At 43.3% G+C, this 16,737-nt stretch overlaps 2 protein-coding genes across 3 annotated transcripts in view; both read left to right on the top strand.

Annotated features, from left to right (window-relative positions):
• Positions 1 to 12,616: 12,616 nt before the first annotated feature.
• Positions 12,617 to 16,737, top strand: part of LOC123755963 (protein singed wings 2) — a 76,790-nt gene continuing 72,669 nt past the window's right edge. The window contains exon 1 of one of the 2 annotated variants that reach the window (XM_069300243.1): positions 12,617 to 12,725. The gene's annotated coding sequence lies outside the window, so the exon portion shown is untranslated. Of the gene's footprint in view, positions 12,726 to 12,800; positions 13,001 to 16,737 lie in introns of those variants that run through there. The other variant, XM_069300244.1, reaches the window with a different exon arrangement.
• The window catches only part of LOC123755962 (aldehyde dehydrogenase X, mitochondrial), a 149,254-nt gene continuing 148,529 nt past the window's right edge, over positions 16,013 to 16,737 (top strand). The window contains exon 1 of the mRNA XM_069300242.1: positions 16,013 to 16,136. The gene's annotated coding sequence lies outside the window, so the exon portion shown is untranslated. The remainder of the gene's footprint in view (positions 16,137 to 16,737) is intronic.

Genomic DNA, 16,737 nt, shown 5'->3' with positions numbered 1-16,737 from the left:
AGAACTGGATAAGCACCTCCAAAGGATACCTGATCAACCAGGCTGTGACTCATACGCCAGGCTGCGAGCAGCCACGTCCAACAGCCTGGTTGATCAGTCCAGCAACCAGGAGGCCTGGTCGACGACCGGGCCGCGGGGACGCTAAGCCCCGGAAGCACCTCAAGGTAAGGTACCTGGAAGAACTTCACCTGCTTGAGCAAGCCCGTGAGCTCCTGCCTGTAGAGAGGTTACCTCCCTGGGAGGATGACTCATGCAGGATTATCATCAATGAAATGACAACGAAAAAGTCCAACATGATAGCTCAAGAAAGGCACAAGATCTTGAGGAAATTTATAAAGAAGCCGGAAATGAATTTGATCAAATCAACACTGATGGGTCATCTAATCCTGTCAATGGCAGGGCTGGTGAAGCATACACTGTAATTAGGAATAATGCCTTACACTGCAGAAATGAAGAAAAAGCCCGAATTGAGAACTATGACTTTTCAATGCCAGCAGAGCTATCTATATATACCATTGTTATGGCGTTAAGACTCCTTGAACGAAACACTAATGGTTTCAGTGATTTGCACTGATTCAAAAGTTTAGTTTAGTTCATTTATTATGCACCCCATACCCATCTTGTGGGCGGTAGTGGAAAGGGTTACAGAGGCACATAATGGACTCAGGGACTGAACCCCACAATTCATTTAGCTAAGCAAGTTACAATCTTGATGAGCTAGTTACAAAATTCAGTACAAGTCGTCACATCATAAATGAGTTCGAGATCGACCACAAGTACAGTTTCTAAATTAAGCAACTGACATATGGAGAGCTAGTGTCACAATTGATATGTTTGTCCTGCACACCGCCCCCCACCCAGTGGGCAGCGGTGCAAAAGCAAAGCACTTCAAAGCCTAAGTAAAAATCGGGCAGAAAATCTTGCAATAGTCGCTAGAAATCAAGAGAGCTGGGAGAGTACAAACTATTCAGGGAAGAGTAGTCAAATTTCTGTGGATCCCCTCCCATGTAGAGCGACGGTCTCGGTTTGTGCAGGTCTGCGTTCAATCCCTGACCTTCCAAGTGGTTGGGCACCATTCCTTTCCCCCGAACCATCCCAAATCCTTATCCTGACCCCTTCCAAGTGCTATATAGTTGTAATGGCTTGGCGTTTTCCCCCTGATATTTTTATTTATTTTTATTTATATAATACAAAAAGGTACATTTTACATTGGGTTTGTGAGAGTACATAGCATAGTATTTACATTCTTGTACAGCCACTAGTACGCGCAGCGTTTCGGGCAGGTCCTTAATCTAACAGATAATTTTAAGTAGGTAAATTCTAGCAAAATTTATAAAATGTAACAGGTACATTGTAAGAAAAAATTGTGAGAGATTAGTAGGTATATTAAAGCACAATAATTATAATAATAGATAATACCTCCCTCCCTCCCTCCCTCCCTCCCATGTTGGAATATGTGGAAGTGAATGAGCAGATGTGCTGGCTGCTGAAGGAGACCATATTGAATACTTCATACCCAAGACTCTACTACAAATTAGAGGTATTATCAGGCAACATCACCGTGACAAGGTAACTGAGGAAAGGAGGATAGAAGCACACACCAGTGAATCTGTACGATGGTACAACATGGTTGCTGCTGGCAAGCCCAGTCATTATGGATAAAGGGGAGGTGGACGTGGAAGAGACTCAGTAATTGCAAGAATCTGTCTTGGATACAAATATCCATGGAGATTCGGAATGGAAACAACAGTTGAGCAGAGGAATTGCAGAATCTGTAGTGAGAGTGATGGACACCGCCTTGACCACTACCTGAGAGAATGTGAACATCTAAGAGTCATTAGAAATATGTGTAAAATAATAAACCCCACATTGTTTGAGTTAGGAAAATACTATTTATCAAACATTGATTCTGTTCTTAAAAGATTTCCCCATTTTGCACCTGGAAAATAAGATAAGATTTTAAGGTCTGACAAATGTTAATCTTCTTGTTTGAGGAGCTGTTCACTTGAGACAGTTAAGCAAGTCCCAGCTGTGTCTGGGTACAAGTGACAGGATGAACAACCCAGCTGGTTTTCTTCCTATTGGGGAGTGTTGTACATTCTGCTATGGCGGTGTGTCCACTCACAGGATGAATGGCGCTGCCCAATACTGTCACTATGGCGGTGTGTCCACTCACAGGATGAGTGACGCTGCCCAATACTGTCACTATGGCGGTGTGTCCACTCACAGGATGAGTGGCGCTGCCCAATACTGTCACTATGGCGGTGTGTCCACTCACAGGATGAGTGGCGCTGCCCAATACTGTCACTATGGCGGTGTGTCCACTCACAGGATGAATGGCGCTGCCCAATACTGTCACTATGGCGGTGTGTCCACTCACAGGATGAGTGACGCTGCCCAATACTGTCACTATGGCGGTGTGTCCACTCACAGGATGAGTGACGCTGCCCAATACTGTCACTATGGCGGTGTGTCCACTCACAGGATGAGTGACGCTGCCCAATACTGTCACTATGGCGGTGTGTCCACTCACAGGATGAGTGACGCTGCCCAATACTGTCACTATGGCGGTGTGTCCACTCACAGGATGAGTGGCGCTGCCCAATACTGTCACTATGGCGGTGTGTCCACTCACAGGATGAGTGACGCTGCCCAATACTGTCACTATGGCGGTGTGTCCACTCACAAGATGAGTGGCGCTGCCCAATACTGTCACTATGGCGGTGTGTCCACTCACAGGATGAGTGACGCTGCCCAATACTGTCACTATGGCGGTGTGTCCACTCACAGGATGAGTGGCGCTGCCCAATACTGTCACTATGGCGGTGTGTCCACTCACAGGATGAGTGGCGCTGCCCAATACTGTCACTATGGCGGTGTGTCCACTCACAGGATGAGTGGCGCTGCCCAATACTGTCACTATGGCGGTGTGTCCACTCACAGGATGAGTGGCGCTGCCCAATACTGTCACTATGGTGGTGTGTCCACTCATAGGATGAGTGGCGCTGCCCAATACTGTCACTATGGCGGTGTGTCCACTCACAGGATGAGTGACGCTGCCCAATACTGTCACTATGGCGGTGTGTCCACTCACAGGATGAATGGCGCTGCCCAATACTGTCACTATGGCGGTGTGTCCACTCACAGGATGAGTGACGCTGCCCAATACTGTCACTATGGCGGTGTGTCCACTCACAGGATGAGTGGCGCTGCCCAATACTGTCACTATGGTGGTGTGTCCACTCACAGGATGAGTGGCGCTGCCCAATACTGTCACTATGGCGGTGTGTCCACTCACAGGATGAGTGGCGCTGCCCAATACTGTCACTATGGCGGAGTGTCCACTCACAGGATGAGTGGCGCTGCCCAATACTGTCACTATGGCGGTGTGTCCACTCACAGGATGAGTGGCGCTGCCCAATACTGTCACTATGGCGGTGTGTCCACTCACAGGATGAGTGGCGCTGCCCAATACTGTCACTATGGCGGAGTGTCCACTCACAGGATGAGTGGCGCTGCCCAATACTGTCACTATGGCGGTGTGTCCACTCACAGGATGAGTGGCGCTGCCCAATACTGTCACTATGGCGGTGTGTCCACTCACAGGATGAGTGACGCTGCCCAATACTGTCACTATGGCGGTGTGTCCACTCACAGGATGAGTGGCGCTGCCCAATACTGTCACTATGGCGGTGTGTCCACTCACAGGATGAGTGGCGCTGCCCAATACTGTCACTATGGCGGTGTGTCCACTCACAGGATGAGTGGCGCTGCCCAATAAAATCGCCCTTCGGGACAAAAATATTTTTTTTATTAACAAGCTTAGGTATACACAACAATGTACTGCTACCCTATTCTATATTAAAGATTATACAGTGTAGATCAAAAACTAGCTAAAGTTCATCTACTATTCCCATCTCAAAGGAAGGTTAGTCATACATGGAATCAGGGGAGCAAATACCAACCTCACTACCAAAATAAATCAACTCTGACTAACAAATCAGGAGAGAACATGAAATGTGACGTGATCTATTAACCTTCACTAGCAAAATCTGGGTACAGCACAAGAATATCTTCCAATATTCCTGAGTGTATGAAGTAATTACAGAGCTCAAAGTACCTCATACCATTTGGTCTGAAGTCACTTATAACAGGGCAATCACAGATATAGTGTTGGAGAGCATGTCCCAGCTCTTGTTCACATAGTTTACAATTGGAATGTTCACCATTGGGGGGATTCATTACTTGCAGCCACCTGCCATAGATATCGATATCCCAGCATAATTCTGGCAATTACAATGTCACACTGTCTAGTGGATGTTTTATGCTGCCCGTACATACAATGCTCGGTTCTAAGCATGTCATCGCTCTTTATAATCGTGCTTTCTGGCCTTTGATTGTCAGTAACTGTTCTTCTGTCTTCCCCTAATTTCCTGAAATATTGTGGCTTTTACAGCAGAAATTGGAATGCCCATATCCAACTCATTTTCAGGCTTATCACATGCAGTTTTAGCTGCCTTGTCTGTGTCATCATGCTGGACAACACCTGTGTGAGATGGTACCCATACAAATGAGGCTCTAAAACTCTTGCTCTTTGCATTAATAATGCTGTTTATAATGGCTGTTACAACATTCCTGGTGTCTATTTTGCATGTTGGGGTTTTAAGGGACCCCTGAGAGCTGACTTTGAATAACAGAAAATTACTCCTCCACTGTTTTTTAGTGCGTTAGTGGCAATTTGTAGTTCAGCTAATTCTGTATGTGCTGAGCTAAGCTGTTATTGAGCCTCACACTTGTGGTCTGTGTACATATGTTGTCTTTCTATATTCTACAGTCTGCTGCAGTGCGACCTGTTGACATTTGTACAGACCCATCAGTGTAAGCATAGTGCTCGTGAGGCCGTAAGATATTTATAAAGGAATCAATTGTTTCAAGTGTTGTTGCTTTTAGGAGTGCTGGGGTTTCCTTGCTGTTTTTGCTGATGGGCGTGTAAGACACCTGTATTTCAGAGTACAGATATAATGGAATATCATTGGCTGGTACTTTGCATACAATAGGAATATTTAATTTAATGAGGTTGGCAACATTTCTACTCAACCAGCTTGCATATAGGTTGCCGAAACGCTGTTCATATTAGTGGCTTTAGGCATAGTATATATTTGCTCTATCTAGAAATTCCACATTCTCCTTATAACTCATTGTGTATGTATGTACTTTTCCCTAAATAAACATTATCATTATCACTTTAAGTACATTTGTTCCACAGGATCTTCCTGTTCTAAAACCATACTGTCAGTCTGTTATCATTTCTCTGCAGCTATTCCACCCATTTGGTTTTACCTGTTTTTTCTAATGTTTTGACTACCACGCTTGTCAATGAACTGGGTCTATAATTTAGAGGATCTTCTCTGCTACCATTTTTGTAGACTGGAACTATGTTTGCTTTTTCCATATATCTGGTAAGATTCCTGTAGAAAAACATGTCTGGAATGTCCTTTGAATTGGAATGTTCAGAACAGGTGTTCATTCAGTGCCCAAGGTGGAACTCCATCTAGGCCAACTGTTTTATTTCATCATAACTCCTGGAGTAATTTTCCACGTCGTCTCGAGTTAGTTTAGTTCATTTATTATGCACCCCATACCCATCTTGTGGGCGGTAGTGGAAAGGGTTACAGAGGCACATAATGGGCTCAGGGACTGAACCCCATAATTCATTTAGCTAAACAAGTTACAATCTTGATGAGCTAGTTACAAGACCCCTTCTTTTTCTTCTCTCTGTGATTTTTTTTTTTTTTTTTTTTTTAGATATATACAAGAGTTGTTACGTTCTTGTACAGCCACTAGTACGCGTAGCGTTTTGGGCAGGTCCCTGGAATACGATCCCCGCCGCGAAGAATCGTTGTTACAACCAAGTACATATTTTACTGTTGAGTTAAACAGAGGCTACAATTAAGGATTTGCGCCCAGTAAATCCTCCCCGGCCAGGATACGAACCCATGACAATTTTCTATTTAATTCTATGGTGTTCCCTGGAATTGGCACTGTGTCTGGTTCTCTGAAAACCTCCTTTTGCACAGACACACTTTGGAACTCTTCAACCCCAAGTATGAATGGAATTCAATCCAAAGTCGTTAAGGATCTGGCCTTAAGAATTATGCCTACCACTGAAACTCCTTTTCAAAAAATCTCTGGACCAAGGAATAGTTCCCTTAGATTGGAAATTCAAATTCATTTTTTTTATTCAGGTTAAAGTACATACATAGATGAAGAGTTACAAACAAAATGTTGGTTTTGTAGATAGAGGTAGTGCATACAATGTCTAAAGCCACTAATACGCACAGCGTTTCGGGCAAGGTGTGGGAGAAACAAAACAGACTAAAACTAATAGTAATTGAGATTAAAGTATAAATTGTGTTGAAAAAAAAGGAAATAACAAAAAAATGGGAGGGGGGGGGGACATGGCAGAAATCAGTAATTGTACAAGTGGGTCAACAAACAGCATTGTTTAAAATAGTAAGACATGGGTTGGCATTTAGGGGTAAGGTAGCTAGGTTACATGGAGTTAATTAGGTAGTGCTTAGTTTTACTCTTAAACGATTTCAAATTACGTCCAAATTTAGCTATAGCGCGCATGCGAGCCAAAAGTGACGTTATTTTTAAGAGGACGGGTTGTTGAGAGGTACAGCCTTTAACATGATTGGGAAGGTCAATCCATATTGTGGGTCCCTTGATTTGTAGAGCATTTCTAGTTTGGTTAAGTCACACTCTGGGAATATCAAATAGGTATTTGTTTCTTGTGTGGTGCTCATGGGTTCTGTTACAACCTTCTAGGAAGCTTTTGAGGTCAGGATTGGCATTACAGTTCAGAGTTTTATATATGTATAATACACATGAGAGAATGTGCAGTGCCTTAATATCTAACATATTCAGAGGTTTGAGTAGGGGTACCGAGTGATGTCTGGGGCCAGAGTTGGATATTGTCCTAATAGCAGCTTTGTGTTGAGTAATTAGAGGACGTAAATGATTTTGGGTAGTAGAACCCCAAGCACAGATACCATAGTTGAGATATGGATAGATGAGGGAGTAATAGAGCGTCACCAGGGCAGGGCGGGGTACATAATATCTGATCTTAAAAAGAATGCCAACAGTTTTAGAAACTTTTTTGGCTATATTTAGAATGTGTACCTGGAAATTCAGCTTGTTATCGATGAGAACACTAGGGAATTTGCCCTCTACTTTGTTACTAATTTGAATATTGTTTATTCATAGATTAATTTGATTTGAGGATTTATTACCAAACAAAATATAGAAGGATTTGTCAATGTTAAGGGTGAGTTTGTTAGCATTTAGCCAAAGATGGACTTTATTTAGTTCAGTATTCACTGTGACATTTAAAGCAAGAGGGGTCATGACTAGAGAAAATGAAGGTTGTGTCATCAGCAAATAAAATTGGCTTGAGGTGTAGAGAGGCATTTGGAAGGTCATTAATGTAGATGAAAAAGAGGAGAGGGCCAAGTATGCTGCCCTGAGGAACACCTATCTTGATGGGTAGGGCGGGAGAAATGGAATCATTCACAGAAACATACTGGAGACATGTATATCCCGGGAGGGGGTATATGGGAGACATGATAACCACCTACAAAATTCTCAGGAGGAATTGACAGGGTGGACAAAGTCAAACTCTTTAACACGGGTGGAAAACGAACAAGGGGACACAGGTGGAAACTTAGTACCCAAATGAGCCACAGAAACATTATAAAGAATTTTTTCGGTGTCAGAGGAGTTAACAAAATGTTTGCATTAAGTAGTGTTGTGGTGGAGTCTGACTTCATACACAGTTTCAAATATAGATTTAATAAAAGCCCAGTAGGCTCAGGAATCTGTATACCAGTTAATTGACGGTTGAGAAGCGGGACCAAAGAGCAAGAGCTCAACCCTCGCAAGCACAACTAGGTGAGTACAACTAGAGTGAGTACTGGAGCGTGTCACTAAGGTAAGACTGAAGGTATTGGAAGGTATATATAGGACACGCCGAGTGCTAGTCTTGAGGTTGAAGGTGTACGGTAACCCTCAAGCGTCTATACTGAAGTTAACTGAACCAGTGTGGAAATTATACTCAGTAATAATTTCTCTCAGTAATAATTTCTCAGTAAAAATACTCAGTAATCATCAATGATTACTGATTGATTGATGAAGATTAAGCCACCCAAGAGGTGGCACGGGCATGAATACCCCGTAAGTGGTAGATTTTTTGGAGTGAATGTGATCTTTGGTAGTGAAAATGATCTCGATTGATTGATGAAGATTAAGCCACCCAGAAGGTGGCACGGGCATGAATAGCCCGTAAGTGGTGGCCCTTTTGAGCCATTACCAGTATCAAGAGCTGATACTGGAGATCTGTGGAGGTGGGAATGCACCCTGCGTGACGGGAGATGTCTCCCTTGTGAATGTACTCACCTAGTTGTACTCACCTAGTTGTGTTTGCGGGGGTTGAGCTCTGGCTCTTTGGTCCCGCCTCTCAACCGTCAATCAACAGGTGTACAGATTCCTGAGCCTATTGGGCTTTATCATATCTACACTTGAAGCTGTGTATGGAGTCAGCCTCCACCACATCACTTCCTAATGCATTTCATTTGTCAACCACTCTGACACTAAGAAAGTTCTTTCTAATATCTCTGTGGCTCATTTGGGCACTCAGTTTCCACCTGTGTCCCCTTGTGCGTGTGCCCCTTGTGTTAAATAGCCTGTCTTTATCTACCCTATCAATTCCCTTTAGAATCTTGAATGTGGTGATCATGTCCCCCCTAACTCTTCTGTCTTCCAGCGAAGTGAGGTTTAATTCCCGTAGTCTCTCCTCGTAGCTCATACCCCTCAGCTCGGGTACTAGTCTGGTAGCAAACCTTTGAACCTTTTCCAGTTTAGTCTTATCCTTGACTAGATATGGACTCCATGCTGAGGCTGTATACTCCAGGATTGGCCTGACATATGTGGTATACAAAGTTCTGAATGATTCTTTATACAAGTTTCTGAATGCCGTTCGTATGTTGGCCAGCCTGGCATATGCCGCTGATGTTATCCTCTTGATATGTGCTGCAGGAGTCCGTATAAACAACTGGGCCTCTACCCTTCAGACTGAACTATTTGCCTTGATCCTTGCACTGAAATGTGTACAAGTCTCCAAACTTGATACATTAATTGTAAGTGACTCTTTATCATCCTTAAATGCTCTCAACTCTTTAAGACTGTTACGGACCCGAGCCCAGCGTCCGAGCACGGAGCAGTGACGACCGCGCCATCTGTGGGTCAGCTCCCGAAACCCCCTCCAAATGGACGACGCCATCTAGTGAGGACGAGATATACTGGCCACAAGGGCTAGTTTCCCGTCCTGATCAGCTCATAACACAGCCGCTGCTGAGCTCTGGTGAGGTGACGCTTGGACAGCAACGCCATCTATGGAGTGGATAGGTGGGCGTTTGTGTCTAAGCCTGTAAGTGAGGTGCCCTAGAGTACTGATGTACTAGTACTGATGACGTGTCTGATTACAGAGTCGACCTGGGACTGCTGTAATGAACGATGGATCAGTCTACCCAAGGCAGCCGTAGAATCTCCAAGTGATTGGAGAAGTTGTGAGAAGTTGTGAGTCACCCCCCGGATGAACACTGTTGTGTTAGCCTGCCTGTGACGTGGCAGTTGAGGATTTGTCGTACCCGGGGCTGACTCGTGGAGAAGAATAGCCACTGGGGTGTTATGGTGAGGAGAGTGATCTGTGGAATCACACGAGGCTCCTGCCTAGGGCTCGCAACCCTTGTATCGGTTGTGGAGTGGCCTACACAGCGTAGCTGATTGGAACCTGCCAGCTACAGGCTGGATTTGTGGTTGACGGCCTCCACGACGGTGCACCCAGTGGGACTGTGTTTTGGCTGGCCTGTGGCCGGAGTAGACTCGCTAAGAGAATCTAAGGATTCGTCGAGAGGCCACAAGAAGAGAACCAGGGCTACTCGTCTTGAGCACCGTTAAGCAGAGCATCCTGTGTCTTCAGAAGAAGACAAGACGTGTACATAAGTGTAGTGATAGCCCCAGCGAGTGACTGTTTATATATTTATTTATTGGTGGTGGCAATATATATATTTAAGTTTTAGTATGTTTGTATCCCTTCCCCTTTAATTTACTTGCGTTATGGAACACACCCCTTGAAAGCCACTACTAACTTGGGGCCGGATACCCTACCTCTAACAACATCAGAGAAAGGACCCAGTTGCGACCCAAGAGGGCCGTAACAAAGACATAACTGTAACATGCTCGTGTCCGAAGCTAGACACAAATACAACAAAATTAAGGATGGTAACAGAGTCCATTTCATGTGGTCTCCATCTCATGTTGGCCTCCGAATGCATGATAGAGCTGATAAGTTAGCCAAAGAATCTGCCTTTAAAGGAGCCGTTGAGTGTAACCTTGGATTGTCAATGAGCAATCTGAGAGCAGCAGTACACCGAGAACTTCAACAAGATCTTGTAGATCTGAGGCAAAGTGAAATCGACACCAGTAATTCCATCTATCATCATACTATCATGCAAGAGGAGCCACACATCTATGGATCATCCAATAAAATCAGCAGACTTCTAGATGTTACTACTGCTCGGCTTAGACTCGGTTACAAGTATCTCTGGGAATTCTCATTATCTGCTGATGTAGACCTGACCAAATGTAAACTGTGTCAACAAAATTATTCGCACACCCTCCGTCACTGTGATGGAGTGCGAAAAGATACGTGAATTCAGAGACAATTCTATAACCAATGTTCCAGCGATGTGTCAATATTTCATTCAAAATGATCTGCTACCAGAAATTTTAGACAAATATCCCCAGTTTGCTAACTGTAGGTAGTAACTAAGTGATTGTAACCTATCCACCGCTGCCCACTGGATGGGGGGCGGTGTGCAGGACAAACATATAAATTTTGACACTAGCTCTCCACATATGTCAGTTGCTTAATTTAGAACCTGTACTTGAGGTCGATCTCGAACCCATTGTTGATGTGACGACTTATACTGAATTTTGTAACTCGCTCATCAAGATTGTAACTTGCTTAGCTAAATGAATTGTGGGGTTCAGTCCCTGAGCCCATTATGTGCCTCTGTAACCCTTTCCACTACCGCCCACAAGATGGGTATGGGGTGCATAATAAATGAACTAAACTAAACTGTGCTGCAGGAGACAGGTCTGGCGTGATATCAACCCCCAAGTCTTTTTCTTTCTCTGACTCCTGAAGAATTTCCTCTCCCAGATGATACCTTGTATCTGGCCTCCTGCTCCCCTACACCTATCTTCATTACATTACATTTGGTTGGGTTAAACTCTAACAACCATTTGTTCGACCATTCCTTCAACTTGTCTAGGTCTTCTTGAAGCCTCAAACAGTCCTCTTCTGTTTTAATCCTTCTCATAATTTTAGCATCGTCCACAAACATTGAGAGAAATGAATCGATACCCTCCGGGAGATCATTTATATATATCAGAAACAAGATAGGACCGAGTACAGAGCCCTGTGGGACTCCACTGGTGACTAAACGCGTTTTAGCCAAATATCCCCAGTTTGCTAACTGTAGGTAGTAACTAAGTGATTGTAACCTATCCACCGCTGCCCACTGGATGGGGGCGGTGTGCAGGACAAACATATAAATTTTGACACTAGCTCTCCACATATGTCAGTTGCTTAATTTAGAACCTGTACTTGAGGTCGATCTCGAACCCATTGTTGATGTGATGACTTAAATGAATTTTGTAACTAGCTCATCAAGATTGTAACTTGCTTAGCTAAATGAATTGTGGGGTTCAGTCCCTGAGCCCATTATGTGCCTCTGTAACCCTTTCCACTACCGCCCACAAGATGGGTATGGGGTGCATAATAAATGAACTAAACTAACTTCACGCCAATCGGAGGTCTCACCTCAATGTGTTAAGATGAAGATGAAGCCATCCAAAAGGTGGCACGGACATGAATAGCCCGTAAGTGGTGGCTCTTTTGAGCCATTACTAGTATCAAGAGCTGATACTGGAGATCTGTGGAGGTGCAACTGCACCCTGCGTGACGGGAGATGTCTCCCGTAAAAAAAAATCACCACCAATCAGTATCATCACCAAAATCATCATCTATCAAGATAATCTCAGACAACTAATCCATACACCGATCATCATCATCATCATCATAATGTTGTTGATTTAGGAGCGACGACGATCGAGGGATCGGAAATTACCATAATCATCATTATCATTATTATTAATATTCTGTAATCCACTAATGAATGCTACATTTGTCAACATTATGCCCGAAACGCTTTGTATGCCCGAAACGCTTTGCGTAATAGTGGCTTTAGGCATTGTATGTACTAGCTCTACCTATAAGTCAACCAATCCTTGTAAAAATTTATTGTATGTATGTACCTTACCTAAATAAAATTGTATTGTATTGTATTGTAACAAAACTGGTCATCGTTGCCAGTCATATGAATGTATAATTTTGTTATTATAGTGAATTATAGTTTTTATAAAATATTGAAAACAAATTTAATTATATATCTAGAATATAATTTATTTTCTTTGTCTAAGTTGTTTATCAGAGTGTAATAATGAGGAGAAAATGAGGTGGTTACCATGATGGGAGCAGCCAGTGCGAGGTGGTAACAGTGGGCGCTTGTGTCCTCCAGCATTGGCCGCCAGTGAACAAGGTTATTATATATATATTACATATCGACCTTGGACACTTTGGGTGACCATAAATGCTGCAACTTTGCTAGTTCGTATTTTGCTTAAACTCGTATAACGTTAGGACTATGAGCCGTGTATGGTGCGGCGCTGCTCCACACTGGAGAGGTCCTGGGAGCTCTGGGGTTATCTTGAAGTTATCTTGAAAGGATTTCGGGGCTTTAGTGTCCCCGCGGCCCGGTCCTCGACCAGGCCTCCACCACCAGGAAGCAGCCCGTGACAGCTGACTAACACCCAGGTACCTATTTTACTGCTAGGTAACAGGGGCATAGGGTGAAAGAAACTCTGCCCATTGTTTCTCGCCGGCGCCTGGGATCGAACCCAGGACCACAGGATCACAAGTCCAGCGTGCTGTCCGCTCGGTCGACCGGCTCCCCATTTGCCAAATGTGGCTCACATTTTCTTCCTCATGCCTCTGGTAACCATCCCCCCATCTTGAAAAAAATCCTGAGCACCCCATTTTTCTTAGTAAAAAGATGAGGACCATGTCTGGCACATCACCATCCAGCATCTGGACGTAAAGGGCAGCCAGCTAGGAACCATTGAACTTTTAACAACAGCAAATGAGTGATTACCATGTATATATTTGCAGGCAAACTGTGTGCTTAGTATAATTATAAGATTTAAGCTTTTAGTGTGTGTGTGTGTGTGTGTAATTAGCTAAGTGTAGTTACAGGATGAGAGCTATGCTCGTGGTGTCCCGTCTTCCCAGCACTCTTTGTCATATAACACTTCGAAATTACTGACGGTTTTGGCCTCCACCACCTTCTCACTTAGCTTGTTCCAGCCATCTACCACTGCTTGCGAAAGAGAGTTTTCTTATATTTCTTCGGCATCTTTGTTTAGTTAGTTTAAATCTATGACCTCTTGTTCTTGAAGTCCCAGGTCTCAGGAAATCTTCCCTATCGATTTTATCAATTTCTGTTACTATTTTGTACGTAGTGATCATATCACCTCTGTTTCTTCTGTCTTTTAGTTTTGGCATACTTAATGCCTCTAACCTCTCCTCGTAGCTCTTGCCCTCAGTTCTGCGAGCCACTTAGTAGCATGTCTTTGCACCTTTTCTAGTTTGTTGATGTGCTTCTTAAGATATGGGCACGACACAACCGCTGCATATTCTAGCTTTGGCCTAACAAAAGTGAACAATTTCTTTAGTATTTCGCCATCCATGTATTTAAAAGCAATTCTGAAGTTAGAAAGCGTGGCATAGGCTCCTCGCACAATATTCTTTATGTGGTCCTCAGGTGATAGTTTTCTATCTAGAACCACCCCTAGATCTATTTCTTTATCAGAATTCTTTAAAGATTTCTCACCTAATTTATAGGTTGTGTGGGGTCTATGTTCTCCAATTCCACATTCCATAACATGGCATTTATTCACATTAAATTCCATTTGCCAAGTGGTGCTTCATATACTTATTTTGTCCAGGTCTTGTTGAAGGGCATGAGAATCATCTAAGTTTCTTATCCTTCCTATTATCTTAGCATCATATAATTCTGTATTCCATCTGGTAGATCATTTATATAGACAATGAGCATCACCGGTGCAAGAACTGAACCCTGTAGTACTCCATTTGAGACATTTCTCCAGTCCGATACTTTACCTCTGATTACGGCCCTCATTTTTCAATCAGAAAATTTTTCATCCATGTTAGAAGATTACCTGTCACCCCTCCAAAATGTTCCAGTTTCTGGAACAACCTCTTATGTGGAACTCTGCCGAAAGCCTTTTTTAGGTTCAGATAGATGCAGTCAACCCAACCATCTCTTTCCTGAAAAATCTCTGTGGCTCGATCATAGAAACTGAGTAAATTCGATACACAGGATCTTCCAGATCGAAAACAATACTATCTGTCTGATATTATATCATTTTTCTCCAGGTGTTCTACCCATTTAGTTTTAATTATTTTTTCCAATACTTTCACTATTACACTTGTCAATGATACAGGTCTATAATTGAGGGGGTTCTTCCCTGTTGCCACTTTTGTAGATTGGAACTAAGTTAGCCTTTTTCCACTCATCAGCTACAACTCCTGTACATAGGGATGCCTGAAAAATCAGTTGAAGTGGAATGCTGAGCTCAGGTGCACATTCTCTCAGAACCCATGGTGAAACTCCATCTGGACCAACTGCTTTGTTCTTACCGAGGTCTTTGAGCATTTTTTCCACTTCGTCTCTAGACACCTCTATCCACTCTATGTTGTCTGGAATTCTTATTATGTCTGGTTCTCTGAAGATTTAATTTTTATACAAACACACTTTGGAACTTTTCATTTAATGTTTCATACATTTCCTTTTCATTTTCCGTGAATGTGTTTCCCATTTTCAACCTCTGAATATTATCTTTTACCTGCAATTTGTTGTTTATGAATTTATAGAATAGACCTGGTTCTGTTTTACATTTGTCTGCAATCCCTTTTTCAAAATTTCTTTCTGCCTCTGAAGTCATAGCATTTTATCAAATCACCTCATTCTTTGGGGCATGAATGGGGCACGTGAATGGTCCTGGGGACCATTCAGGCTTGTTCGCATTTGTGTTCCTCACGGGTGCCCCAAAGAATGAGGTGATTTGATAAAATGCTATGCCCAAGATTACCATCCGAGTGCCGGCGGGGAAGTGGTTCATATAGCTTCGGCTATCACTTCCTTATGTCCGGTCGTGATGGTCAAGCAGATTAAGGCGTCCTGTAGATACCAGTTGTGTTGCTTCTGGGAGTATGGGTTCGAGTCACTTTTGGGGTGTGAGTTTTCAGTCGCATATAGTCCTGGGGACCATTCAGGCTTGTTTGTGTATGTGTTTACTAGTTGTGTTTTTACGGGGGTTGAGCTTTGCTCTTTCGGCCCGCCTCTCAACTGTCAATCAACTGTTTACTAACTACTATTTTTTTTTTTTTCTCTCTCCACACCACACACACACACACACACACACCCCAGGAAGCAGCCCGTGACAGCTGACTAACTCCCAGGTACCTATTTACTGCTAGGTAACAGGGGCACTTAGGGTGAAAGAAACTTTGCCCATTTGTTTCTGCCTCGTGCGGGAATCGAACCCGCGCCACAGAATTACGAGTCCTGCGCGCTATCCACCAGGCTACGAGGCCCCCTAGTGTAATTGGGGGCCTATGTGTAATTACCTTAGTGTGTGTGTGTGTGTGTGTGTGTGTGTGTGTGTGTGTGTGTGTGTGTGTGTGTGTGTGTGTGTGTAATTACCTAAGTGTAGTTACCTAAGTGTAGTTACAGGATGAGAGCTACGCTCGTGGTGTCCCGTCTTCCCAGCACTCTTTGTCATATAACGCTTTGAAACTACTGACGGTCTTGGCCTCCACCACCTTCTCACTTAACTTGTTCCAACCGTCTACCACTCTATTTGCGAAGGTGAATTTTCTTATATTTCTTCGGCATCTGTGTTTAGCTAGTTTAAATCTATGGCCTCTTGTTCTTGAAGTTCCAGGTCTCAGGAAGTCTTCCCTGTCGATTTTATCAATTCCTGTTACTATTTTGTACGTAGTGATCATATCACCTCTTTTTCTTCTGTCTTCTAGTTTTGGCATATTTAATGCTTCTAACCTCTCCTCGTAGCTCTTGCCCTTCAGTTCTGGGAGCCACTTAGTAGCATGTCTTTGCACCTTTTCCAGTTTGTTGATGTGCTTCTTAAGATATGGGCACCACACAACAGCTGCATATTCTAGCTTTGGCCTAACAAAAGTCATGAACAACTTCTTTAGTATATCGCCATCCATGTATTTAAATGCAATTCTGAAGTTAGAAAGCATTGCATAGGCTCCTTGCACAATATTCTTAATGTGGTCCTCAGGTGATAGTTTTCTATCTAGAACCACTCCTAGATCTCTTTCTTTATCAGAATTCTTTAAAGATTTCTCACATAATATATAGGTTGTGTGGGGTCTATGTTCTCCTATTCCACATTCCATAACATGACATTTATTAACATTAAATTCCATTTGCCAAGTGGTGC

Source organism: Procambarus clarkii, chromosome 43 (assembly GCF_040958095.1).
Source record: "Procambarus clarkii isolate CNS0578487 chromosome 43, FALCON_Pclarkii_2.0, whole genome shotgun sequence".
Taxonomy (NCBI): Eukaryota; Metazoa; Arthropoda; class Malacostraca; order Decapoda; family Cambaridae; genus Procambarus; species Procambarus clarkii.
This window is presented reverse-complemented; position numbering and strand designations above follow the sequence as displayed.